This window comes from Pipistrellus hanaki (genome assembly GCF_964339955.1).
Source record: "Pipistrellus hanaki genome assembly, chromosome: 6".
Lineage (NCBI taxonomy): Eukaryota > Metazoa > Chordata > Mammalia > Chiroptera > Vespertilionidae > Pipistrellus > Pipistrellus hanaki.
Genome location: NC_140508.1, coordinates 21,262,283 through 21,274,497, shown reverse-complemented (window position 1 = coordinate 21,274,497; position 12,215 = coordinate 21,262,283).

The window sequence follows — 12,215 nt, the reverse complement described above, 5'->3', positions numbered from 1 at the left end:
TAGGGCGTCATCAACTTCAACTGGACGACCAGAGCGTTTTTCATCTTTGAGTGAAAAATCACCAGAACGAAATTTGGCAAACCAATTTTGACACTGCCGTTCTTTTAAGGCTTCGTCACCATAAACAGCACATAACTTTTTATGAGCTTGCGATGCGTTTTCCCTTTGAGGAAATAAAAAAGCAAAATATGACGAAAATGTTCCTTTTGATTTTCCATTTTTCAACTAACGCCAAACGAAAACTACAAAACAGATCAAAAAACTTCTTTTACTGATTAACAGCTGAATAGCCAACTATCAAATAACAAAATGTGTTTTACATTTGTACTACGTCTGCAAACTAAAAATTCAACTGAAGCCATATATGTGTGAAACCCGCAATTACTTAGCTGCCGACCCAATACTTCTAAATGCTCTTCATCACTTCTAAATGCTTTGACCTGAAGGTCCAGAATAAAGTCTTTTAGGTTATTGGGTAATAAAAACATATATGTTTAGACTATACTTTCCATGTACATGCCTCCCCAACTAGGGATTGAACCCACAACCTAGGTATGTGCCCTGTGTGCCCTGACTGGAATCAAATCAGCTTTTTTTTTTCATATTTTGGTGGAGGGGATGACTCTCCAACCAGCTGTGCCACCTGGCCAGGGCTCCAACAATTCTTAATTAACCTGTTCATTTTTGAGCTCCTTGACTGGCTGGCATGGCTCAGTGGTTAAGAGCTGACCTATGAACAGGTCAGAATTTGATCCTGATCAGGGCACTTCCCAGGTTATGGGCTCAATTCCCTGTGGGGGGCATGTAGGAGACAGCCAATCGATGATTCTTTCTCATTATTGTTGTTTCTATCTCTCCTCCCTTCCTCTCAGAATATATATAATTTTAACCTCTGGTAATGTCTAGGTCACAGTCACTATATAGATTGGTTTTCCATTGGTAGAGAACCTACTCTTGGTATAAGTTTTTCTCTTGGAGATGAGGGGAAGATGTGGCAGAAATCATGGCTATTCTTGTAGATATACTATCTCCTTGGAGATGGCATAGTTATTTTCTTAGAAATAACTATGGACCTACCAGACAAAGTCCTATGCAAGACTGTAAAGGACCCATCTTTATACATCTCAGCCTGCAGCTATATGCAATGTGTGCCTTATTTGAAGAACAAAATTTCCAAATTCTGTTAAGGAAACTGAAATTCATGACCCCCAGAATTAGTGGTCGTTCTATAGACTATATCCAGGAAATCCTATCTGTATCTAGCTCTAATTAGATCTCCGGGTAAAAATCCTCCACCTCTAGGAATATTTGCTCCATACCAAATACAAGTTCTGCATTTAGCCAGCCTTCAGGCCCAATAATAAAACCTCACAATTATACAAGCATCAATACATAGTTGGGCAAGACTTCATAAAACCCATACATCTTAATTCATCATGGTAGACACCTGAGCTCTAGTAAGGAACACTAAAATTCCAGTCAAGACCCATTGCCCTATAATCATTATCTGGGTGCCAAACTCCCCATCTAATACATCTAATACCTGAGATTTAGGATGGTGCCTGGAATTTTATGGCCACTTGTGAAATCATAGCAATCTGTCATCCTATCACACAGGGTTCAAAACAGAGTACACATTCCATTAGTATTTATCAAATTAAATAATGTTGAATGACCACACCACTAACCCCTTCACATTTCAAAGTTATGATGCAATCATCAAGGTCCTGAACACAGGTACTGAAATAGCCCAGATACTTTACAGAAGCAACTGCCCTGACCTACAGTCTTACAAGGCTCAGTCCTCTCCATATTCTGAGCTGAAATTCAGACTGTGAGCCCCTAATTCAGGCTACAATATCACTAAAATGTCTTTTTCTTTTTCAAAGTCAGATACCCAGTCCACCTCGAGCTCTTCAAGAGAAACCAAGAGAATAAATCACACCTTAAAATGTCCCTTTATATACCACTCACCACAGAATATTCATGCCTTCCCTTAAGAAACATCCACTTACTGGCTTGCTCTTAGTTTTCCCAATACAGATCAATGGTTTTGTAGAGATTTTTCCAGTCTATGAGGTGCCATCTTCTGTATATAAGAGGATATTCAGAGATGTTAAGTACATTTCCCAAGACTGCCCTGATGATCTGCAGAAGCATCAAATCTAAAAACAAGGTCTTTTGACTCCTGGTCCAACAATCCTTTTGCCATCATCATAATTTGGCAAATTATCACCTGCAAAGGGATTGAAATTTAAAATATATAATGGAGAAAAAGCCACATAAAAGTGGTTTTAGTTGCCATTTTTCTCTTTATCCTAGAGGAACATTATTCTAAACTGTTAGTTTTCCTAAGTGTGGCAAGAAACTGAGCCATCTCATAATTACTCCTCTTGTTTAAATGAGAAAAGGATCTGAGCTCTAGTATGCAGCTTGAGAGCAGGAGAATAAACAAGTCCAATATAGAAGTGATCCATTTGATAAAAGATTTTCACCAATGGAGATTCTTTTAGCAAATAAAAAGAGCTAACATGTGCCAGCTTTATTATAAATATTAAATAGGCATATGTACTCATTTTACCCTCAAAATAACTAATGGTGCTATTATAATCTCAGTCTTACATATAAGGAAACTGAGACATAATATAGATTGTTTAACTAACTTAATAGGAGTCATGCCAAATATTAGTTAGTGGTAAAATTTGGATTCAATCTCAGGCTGTCTGGTGCCTTGAGCTTATATTGCTTCATCATGTCACAGGCAATATTAAGGTCAAGACAGATGAAGTGTTAGGAACAAGATATATTGTTTCCCCTGGATGCATTTGTTCTGACAACACAGGCCAATATTTGATTTCCAAAGTCTCAAAGTCCTAAAACATGAATCACGGTGGCTTCCATCTGACAGAACAGATTGCACTGTCTTCCAGAAATACAGTCTGTAACAGGTTTTCTGAAAAACAGATAGAAACCACAGATGCCCCCATTCTCTTCCTGCTGCCCACTTGGGATAAATTCAGCTGGTGCCATCTTGTCTCGTGAACTTTTCCAGCTTGAACTAGGATTGGGTGCCCACTCATAAAATCAAACCTATATGCTAGCAGGCACACACAAGCCTTCTATTGCCTATCCTTTTAAGATTCAAGCTAAAGGTAGGGTTAGTTCTTTCAATGGTTATTACCGTATTTTTCGGACCATAAGACGCACCGGACCATAAGACGCACCAGTTTTTAGAGAAGGGAAATGAAGAAAAAAAGATTCTGAAACAAATAGTGTCCTAAAATATTTTAGGTGCATTAAAACCCAACATCACAGTCATAAACACATGTAATCAACCCTGTAAAGTAAACAGCAGCATTTAGAACCATTTAGAACCATTATTAACAAATACAGTCAGCAAAAGACAAAATGTACAGGCGATGATTAGGGTTTGGATTACGCAGTTACCGTACACCGCACCTGGGCTGACATGGAGATATGGCTGCAGCAAGGGCATGGAGGCTGACTACCATACATGGGAACTCCTCTACCACTCGGGGTTTACAGAGTGGGGCAAACACTCTGGGCACGGAGGAATGGACAGTGGCTGCAGCAAGCACACAGAGCCTGGCAAGCACACAGAGACCACACAGAGCCGGGCAAGTAAAAAAACTTTTTTTTTTAAGTATATGTGTAGGCTATATTTGGACCATAAGACGCAGGGACTTTTTCCCCCCACTTCTGGGGGAAAAAAAGTGCGTCTTATGGTCCGAAAAATACGGTAAATATATTGGTGACAACCAAGAAGAAAAATAGAATTTTTCTGAAGGTCAATCCTATAGAATAAGTTGAGGATTATCTTGAGAAACTCTAGTTTAAGATGGTGTGGCAGATTGAAAAAATGACTACAATTTTGCAGTTTCTATAATCTTGGTTGTCCATGTGACACGTTTTAGAACAATGGAACATGAGAAAATGTGACACAAATCAATGATTAAAGAGTGTAAATTGAGGTTTAACTTCCGTGGTTGTGCTTAAAACCTTGAGACCACTATGTAAATGAGTCCTAGCTATCCTAATAAATGAAGAACCACATGAAGGAATATCTAGCAGTTCCAGCCAATAGCCACCAAACCATGAGACGTATGAGTGATGCCATTTTGGATCAACCAGGTGTTAGAGGAACCATCTGCTGACCACAGATACATGATGCAGCCCAGACTAGCTGGTCCAGTCCAGAAAAACCTCCTATTCAACCCAAATAAATGCTTAAATAAAATAGTTAATATTTTAAACCATTAAATGTTGGGATGGTTTGTTACACAGCAAAAGCTGATACACATGAAAAAACAAGGTCACCTAGTTTAAAAAACAAACCAACACAGTTCAAATCAATCCATTTAAAAAATAAACAAGAAATGATAATGTAGCAAGTTTTATTTCTCTATATCTGGATCTAGATAAAGTTTCAAAACAGAATGATGACGTGATTGGAATTTTTATAAAACAGAGCTTTTGTTAAAAGAAACAATGGTTATTTTTTTTTGAGGGGTGGGGGTGTTAATCTTCACCTGAGGATATTTTTCCCATAGATTTTTAGAGAAAGCAAAAGAGAAGAAGGAATACATATACATATACATATACATATACATATACATATACATATACATATACATATACATATACATATACATTGATGTGAGAGAGACACATTGATAGGTTGCCTTCTGCATGTGCCCCTACTGGGGCCAGGGATGGAACCTGCAACTGAGGTAGATGCCCTTGACTGGAAATGGAATCTGAGACCCTTCGGTTTTTGTGATTTGGGCAAAAGCTCTAATCACTGAGCAAAACTGGCCAGAACCTTTTGGAATAAGAAGAGCAAGGTGCAAATTTTCAGAAGGTCACCCAAGATATTCATATATATATATATATATATATATATATATATACACACACATACCCTGTTTCCCCGAAAATAAGAGTGTCTTATATTAATTTTTGCTCCCAAAGATGCGCTAGGTCTTATTTTCAGGGGATGTCTTATTTTTCCATGAAGAAGAATACGGTACACATTTATTGTTAAATGAAAATAAAGGAAATTTATTACCTGTATATGGTACGGTAGTATGTTAGTTGTCAACACAAACCAGACAAACTGTGAATCCTACAGTATCAAGAATTTACTCATTTATTCAATGACAATCATGTCATCATCTTCTGGAACATCATCATTACAATCCAATTCCTGAATTTCCTGGTGAATTTCTTGTGACTCCATTTCTTTCAGAATCAGTGGACCAAATCTCTCATGTTTAGCCTGGGGGCCCTTATTTTCGGGGGATGCCTTATATTTCACTCAGAAGGAAACCTGTAAGTAGGTCTTACTTTCGGAGGATGTCTTATTTTCGAGGAAACACGGTGTGTGTGTGTGTGTGTGTGTGTGTGTGTGTATATGTGTGTGTATATATATATATATGTATGTATATATATATATATATGTATGTATATGTATATATATGGAAGGGAGAGGGAAAAAATATAAACATATAAATATCAATAGTGAGAGAGAAGATATAATCATTGATTGGTTGCCTCCCGCATGCCCCCACTGGGGATAGAGCCGTAACCTGGCATGTGCCCTGACCTGGATTCAAACAGTGACCTTTTTGTTCATAAGTCAAAGCACAACCACTAAACCTCACTGGTCAGGCTCACCCAAGATATTCTAAACAACACTACATTGCATATGTGACTCATTGGACCTTTCCATATAAAGTAGAATAAAAACATTGTTGCTTAACATTTAAGTCTTTCATATTCTAGTTATTTTTACAAAAGGATTGCTCCCTTATTCACATAATCATTCCACAAGCACACATCAATGCACCTTGTGTGTTAATGCAACTGTGCTTGGTGCTAGTGCAAAATCAGTCATGGTTCTGACCCTAATAGAGCTTATTCATAAGAGAGATTGTGAAAGTTTTTCTTTTGGAAATGATGGTTGAGTTGATATTGCCAGGATGCATATATTAAGCACACAAAAAGTAAACATTTATCTGGGCAGAGCAATCAACATATGTAAAAGTCCTACATTGGGACAGAGAACAAGAATGAGTGACTGAAAGACCCAGATGCCTGTGACAGTGAGTGATAAAGGCCACCACTGCAGAGAAATTTACAATAATATTGACCTTCAACCTAGGCAAGGAGGCCCAGATTTTAGAAGCACCCACCTTTAGAACAAGGAGCTTCTGGAGCTAAAGAAATGTTACTCCCTCCACCCACTAGAGTCCATACTCCCCTATTCCTAGACCACTTTTCAGGAAGAGGATGCACAGAATTCTTCCTGAGTCACCTCTTTGCTAGATCCATACTTCAGAGGTGGATCATGTTGTTGGCAAAGTAACTCTAGGCCTGAAAAGTGACCTGGACAGTTGTTTGTAAGGCTAAGGGCAGATGGTGGCTTGTGTGATGTCTGTTCATGCTTAAGACTTCTTCAGTATGTTATGGTATAAAACTACAAAAGAAACCTAGGTTTCTAGGTAATTATTAAGCTATGCTTGTCAAGATAGAAAGATAGAAAATATTTTAACAGCCAGCTTCACTTATTATTTTAAAATATTTAGGCATTGGGCTATGGGCTTCCATTTATTCTCTTGCCCAAGGATCCACAAATGTTAGGCAGTTTGCTAGATAGTATGTAGTGGCCAAAGAACACAAAACCTTGCAAGCCAGGTCATCTTACACTTTAACTTACTTGTGAATTACCTGGAGATCTAGAAAAATATGCAGGCACTGATTCTGCATTTGTAATAAGCTCCCAGAAGATGCCTATGTTGCTAGTATAGGGACCACACTTCATGTAGCAAGGTTGTAGAACATGTAAAAAAGTTTTATTTTTACAAAAACAAATGGCCACTAGATGTTCTTAAGGGATCCTGAGCAGCAGATTTTTATTCTAGAAAGAGGACTATAGATGGGATGTAAAGAACAGATTACAGGGCAGAGGAATTCATTGACTACATTGGACAGGAAAGGAAGTAAATGCATTTAGAGATATTTGGAAGGTACAATCTATAAGACTTTTTGGATTGGATAAGGGAGAAAGAAATACACATTACCCCAGAAAAGATAAAGTTTAAAAAAGTAAATGAATGAATGGACTTCCCTCGCTGTCATTCTCTCAACAAAGGTTTCAGAATAGTAGGACTTAGGATAGTTGTATTGAATGTGCTTTCAGAGAATTGAGAGGTATTTTTCTGTTCCCTTGCAGATAGTTGGAAGCCATTTTCATCCAAATTACCTTTAACCTTCCTCTTTCTTTCCCCCAGGCAGGAAAAATAATAGAAGTGATAGCAGTTCTCATTGTAAGCATAACTGTCTTCATTCATCTGCATTCTGTCTGCATTTAGTAAGGCCATCTGAACAGGTTCTTCTTTTAATTAAGTGGTTATCTCTTTTCTAAGGGATTTCTCCAGTGCCCAAGTGATTAAACACAAAATTTCTACCCTGTTTTTAAGCCACAAGCTGGACCTCTGAGAGCCCAAGCATCCCATAGGAAGATGTTCTCTCCCTGGGGGCTGTCCTCTCAAGAGAGGCTTGCTTACATCCAGGTTGGGCTCTTGGGAATGTTTCCTGACTTTAGAGAAACCTCTAATGTCTTTGGGACATGGGACTAGAATTCAAGGTCATGCTAGGTTAATCACTCCGCTGTGCCAGCAGCAAAAGTCTGCTGTCCCAGGGGAGCCGGTGCCTGGGGAGAGCTGTGGTTATCTGCAGCAGCATGAGGCATACAGGGATGCAACCCCTACAAAGGTTTGCTGTCTGCTGATCCCAGTCCCATCTTGCCCTTCTCCACTGTTCTGCTGTGACACCACAAAAGGCATGAGGCAATACTGAGAGGAGCTTCCAGATTAATTCAAAGAAGGAGTCTTAGCTTTTCATAAATACCCAAGGGGAAAAAATTAAATTCAATACTCAGCCTCCTCAGTCTCATGTATCACTTACTTCCCATTCTCTGACTCTAATGGTCCCAAAGATGGCTGGCTTAATTTGCATACATTTCAAGAGCATCTTTATCTTTTTTTTATTTTTATTGTTCTATCCCTGTCCTACTTGCTGCTTTAGAACTCTGTATCAAATATTTATGTGTGTTTACTTCCTGGCTTTAACCCACTTCATCACTCTTCCATAGAGCTTCCTCACTTCATAAAGACTGCCACCTTCCCACAACCCCAGGCACATGCCTACCTTCTTTCTTCACAGTCACCTTATGAAGCTGCCAGACTCAAGTATTATTCATGAGAGTCCTTGTTTCTCCCACACCCTATAATATCCTCAGAGAAAATATTTCCTTTTTTTTTTTTTTTTTTTTTCTTTTCTCAGACAAACCAACCCTTTCTGGGCTGGAACTGTAGCAAGAAAAATCGCCCACCTAGAATGTGAATTTTCTTCATTATTCAGAAATTCTGCTATTCCTTCATAAAGCCATCAGATCTCAGAAGAGTTTGTCCCTGTCTCAGAATGCTCTCATCACTCACAGTCCCCCAAGATTAGCCATGATCACTCACCGTTCCCAGGAAGTCTTTCTCAACTTGAACTAATTCTCCTCAAAGCTAGTTTGTTTAATTATTAGTCATCAAATGATCAAGTTATCTAGTATTTAATCTTTTTCTGAGTCTTTTCCAGTATCTTTTTTTTTTATTTTATCTATTTTGGCTTTTTTTGGTGTGTTGTTTTATTTATTTATTTAAAAAAAAAAAAAAAAAACTATCCTAAGGACATTTTTCATTGCTTTTTAGAAATAGGAGCTGGGACAGGGAGAGACATGGAGAGAGAAACATCAAAGTGAGAGGGACATCTATTGGTTGCCTACTGCATGTGCCTGGGCCAGTGCCTGGAATGAAGCCTCAACCTAGGTACATGCCCTTGGCCAGAATTGACCTGGGACCCTTCAGTCCATTAGCCTATACTTTATCCACTGAGCAAAACCAGCCAAGGTTACTTGGCTTTTTAACCATTTTAAACAAATTTGCCTATGGACACTTCTGAATTATTGTGTTTAAAATATTGTTATATTTTAAACACCAAGCTTGCCCCATTCTGTAAATGTCCCTTTGGGTATCTTTGCTATTTTGTGTGTAATTCAACATTTTAAGGATATTTAGACAACTGTCTAATGATCTTTTATATATATATATATATATATATATATATATATATATATATATATAATTGATAAGACATATTTAAGATTTAAAAAAAGAAACTGTATTCTAGATGATTTCAAGGTAAAGTTTATGGAACTTATTACGCGGGGGAGGTGTGCCCTCTCCCTTATATCAGTCCTGCTCACTGTTTGCCCCCCCGCCCCCCCCCAGGCAGCCCCTACAGTCATAGGCACCCCAACCTTCTCTCCCCTGCAAGAAATTTGTTGTCTCTTCTAGAAAGACATTGACCCTGTAATCAGCATCACCCAAAATTCTTTCTGGGAAACTTGACTCCTGTTGGGGGGAGCCTAGCACAACAGGTAGGCAGGTTCCCCATGCCCAGGATAAGAAAACATCTCATACAGCATGGATATGACACCTACCTCAATAACGTAGCAGCTCGTGGCTTTGAGGAAGTAACTAACATCTATGAATCTCTAGTCTAGAGGTTCCTTCATCATCAAATGAGAAGAATCATAACTACCCTCCTAAGGTCCTTGTGAGAATTTTTAAAAATCTATGTGTCATGCAGGATACACATGGGATAATCCAGGGCCTGGAATGGAGCCTCAACTTAGGTATGTAGGTGCCCTTGACCAGAATCGAACCTGGGATCCTTTGGACCACTGGCCTACACTCTATCCACTGAGCCAAACCTTCAATGAGGGTGGAAAGGGAGCAAGAAGAGGTAGTATCACTATTATGCTACAGAAAAGAGCAGTGTCCTTATTTAAGAATTAGGGAAAACTGCCCATATCGCCTGGGCCTGACCTTATTTTTAAAAAATCATTTTTTGACATCTTTGTTGAAAATAGCCTGAAAACAACTATAAAAGCAATCTGTAAAATTGTAAATTAAAATTGTGGGAGGGGAAATCAACCTTTAGCCCTGTTCGGTATATTAGTAACATCTTTGTTCCGGAGGCCGTGTGTTTGGAAGTATTTTGGCCGAGGTCCTGTTCAGGAAACCCTCTGAATTACTGAGACTAGGTTGTGAATACTTGCTCCTTTCTGTTTTTTTTTCAGCCAACTTCTTGCCCAACACACACACTCACACACACACACACACACACACACTCACTCACACACACATATTTCCATCTGCATCTGCCTCAGGCAACCCCTCTTTATTAAAAGTTACAGGTGATAAAAGAAGATATGAAAGGCCAGAATCACCTTCATGAGTCTTTTGCCCAAATGAGATGGAACTTGAAAATAAAAAAGGAGAATACTGATGACAAAACATTTGAATCTTGTACTCTGTTTTCAGGGAGCTTATAATGCAAAGAAAAAATCTGTTAGGGATGGAGAAGATTTCTTCTTTCTGAGCTGCTTTTAGATACACCAACACCATCTGGCCCCTTAGAAAGCTTTAGAAACAGAATATTCGAAGCATGAGTCTCCTCCCTCTGAGCCACCCCTAAAGCTGATCTTTCTCATTTTCCTCCAAACCGAGGAAACTCACAACCATTAAGCTTATTCCCATTCCTCACTCTCAAGTACTGCTTCCTACCAGATAAAATTATCGCCTGTCATTGAATATGACCAACGACTGCTAAGTTTATCTCAACACCCAGTCCAATTTCCATAAAATCACATTCTGCTTTTCCAAGCCAGAAGCTTCCAGGAGTGTTGAGAGGTACAGCGCCACAGGCAAGACTCCCAGTGGGAGTAGAAATGTGTCAGTCCTTCATGTAAGGCTCAGGCACCTGCTGCTTGTCAGTTCACAATCAGTGGCAGCAGGTAGAGGGGAAAAAACCATTCTGAACAGGAACTGAGGCCTGTGCTCTCTGCTGGCTGAGCCCTTTACTAATTAGCCGTTTGACTTGCATAAGTCACTGCCACCTGCTTCCTCCTCCCCAAAGCCATAGCCTGTGCATGAGGATCCAAAGGTCCCTTCCAGCCTCATCCTATTCCTTGGTCTGTATGACCATCGAGACAATCAGATCCCAGAAGGTCAGCTCCCTCCGACACACACACCCACAGTACCTTGAGCCCCAATTCTTTTCTTGGTTCTTTGAAATGAATGCAAATGTTTTTAACTTTCCAAAGTTCTTTTTCTTCCTAGTTGATTAATTTTTCTTTATTAGGAAAGCAGCATATGTTTGTTGTATAAATATTTACATAGAAATGAGAAGATAAGCAGAAGAAATGAGAAATCGCTCATAAAGCCAGATTTGTTTTAGTTATGATGTATATGTAGATGTTCTACATCCTATCAGTTGCATTTTTCAACTTAAGAATACATTGACTCATTTATTCTTATCTTTTTCTATTATTTGAAATCTTAACTTTAGTGGCTATAATTGCTGTATCCTAAGATTGTGCCATAACTCAATTTACTAATATAGATTTTTTTCTTTTGTTTTTGTTTGGGTTGTCCCAATCTCTCTTTTTTGGGTAATACCCCTAGTTGCTCTAAAGACTATTAACACATGAGTAAGATGCTAGTTACTCACTTGTGGCAGTTTTTTTTTGTTTTGTTTTGTTTTGTTTTTGTTTTTGTTTTTTAATGGCTGCAAATTCTTTGAAACTCTTCCAGCTGAGAGGTATAGAATTTTATTCCACTCTAAAATCTGAGCTGGATTTATGACTTACTTGTAACTAAGAGAACAGGCAGAAATGATGCTGTGTGACTACTAAGGCTAGGTCACAAGAGGGCATGCAGCTCTCACATGAGGGTCTCAAAATACATGCTCCTAGATTGATTGCTCTCAATATCCATTTCTTGGAGCATAACCTCCTTGCCATGTGGAAGCCCACGCCACCTGGAGAGGCCACATGTAGGCGTTCAGCCCAAGCATCAGACAAGTGAGCAGGGAAACCAACATGGAGGCTGATTCTCTAGCCCCAAATGTCCAACCCCCAGGTGATTAAGTCATCATCAGCCAGTCCAGTCTTCTTCCTGGCTGAGTATGATAGGTCAGGGAAGAGTTCTCCACTTTGACATATTTGAACTCCTGGCGCACAGGATCCCTGAGCAAGTAAGAGCTGTTGATTTACACACCAAGTTCAGGGGGTTTTA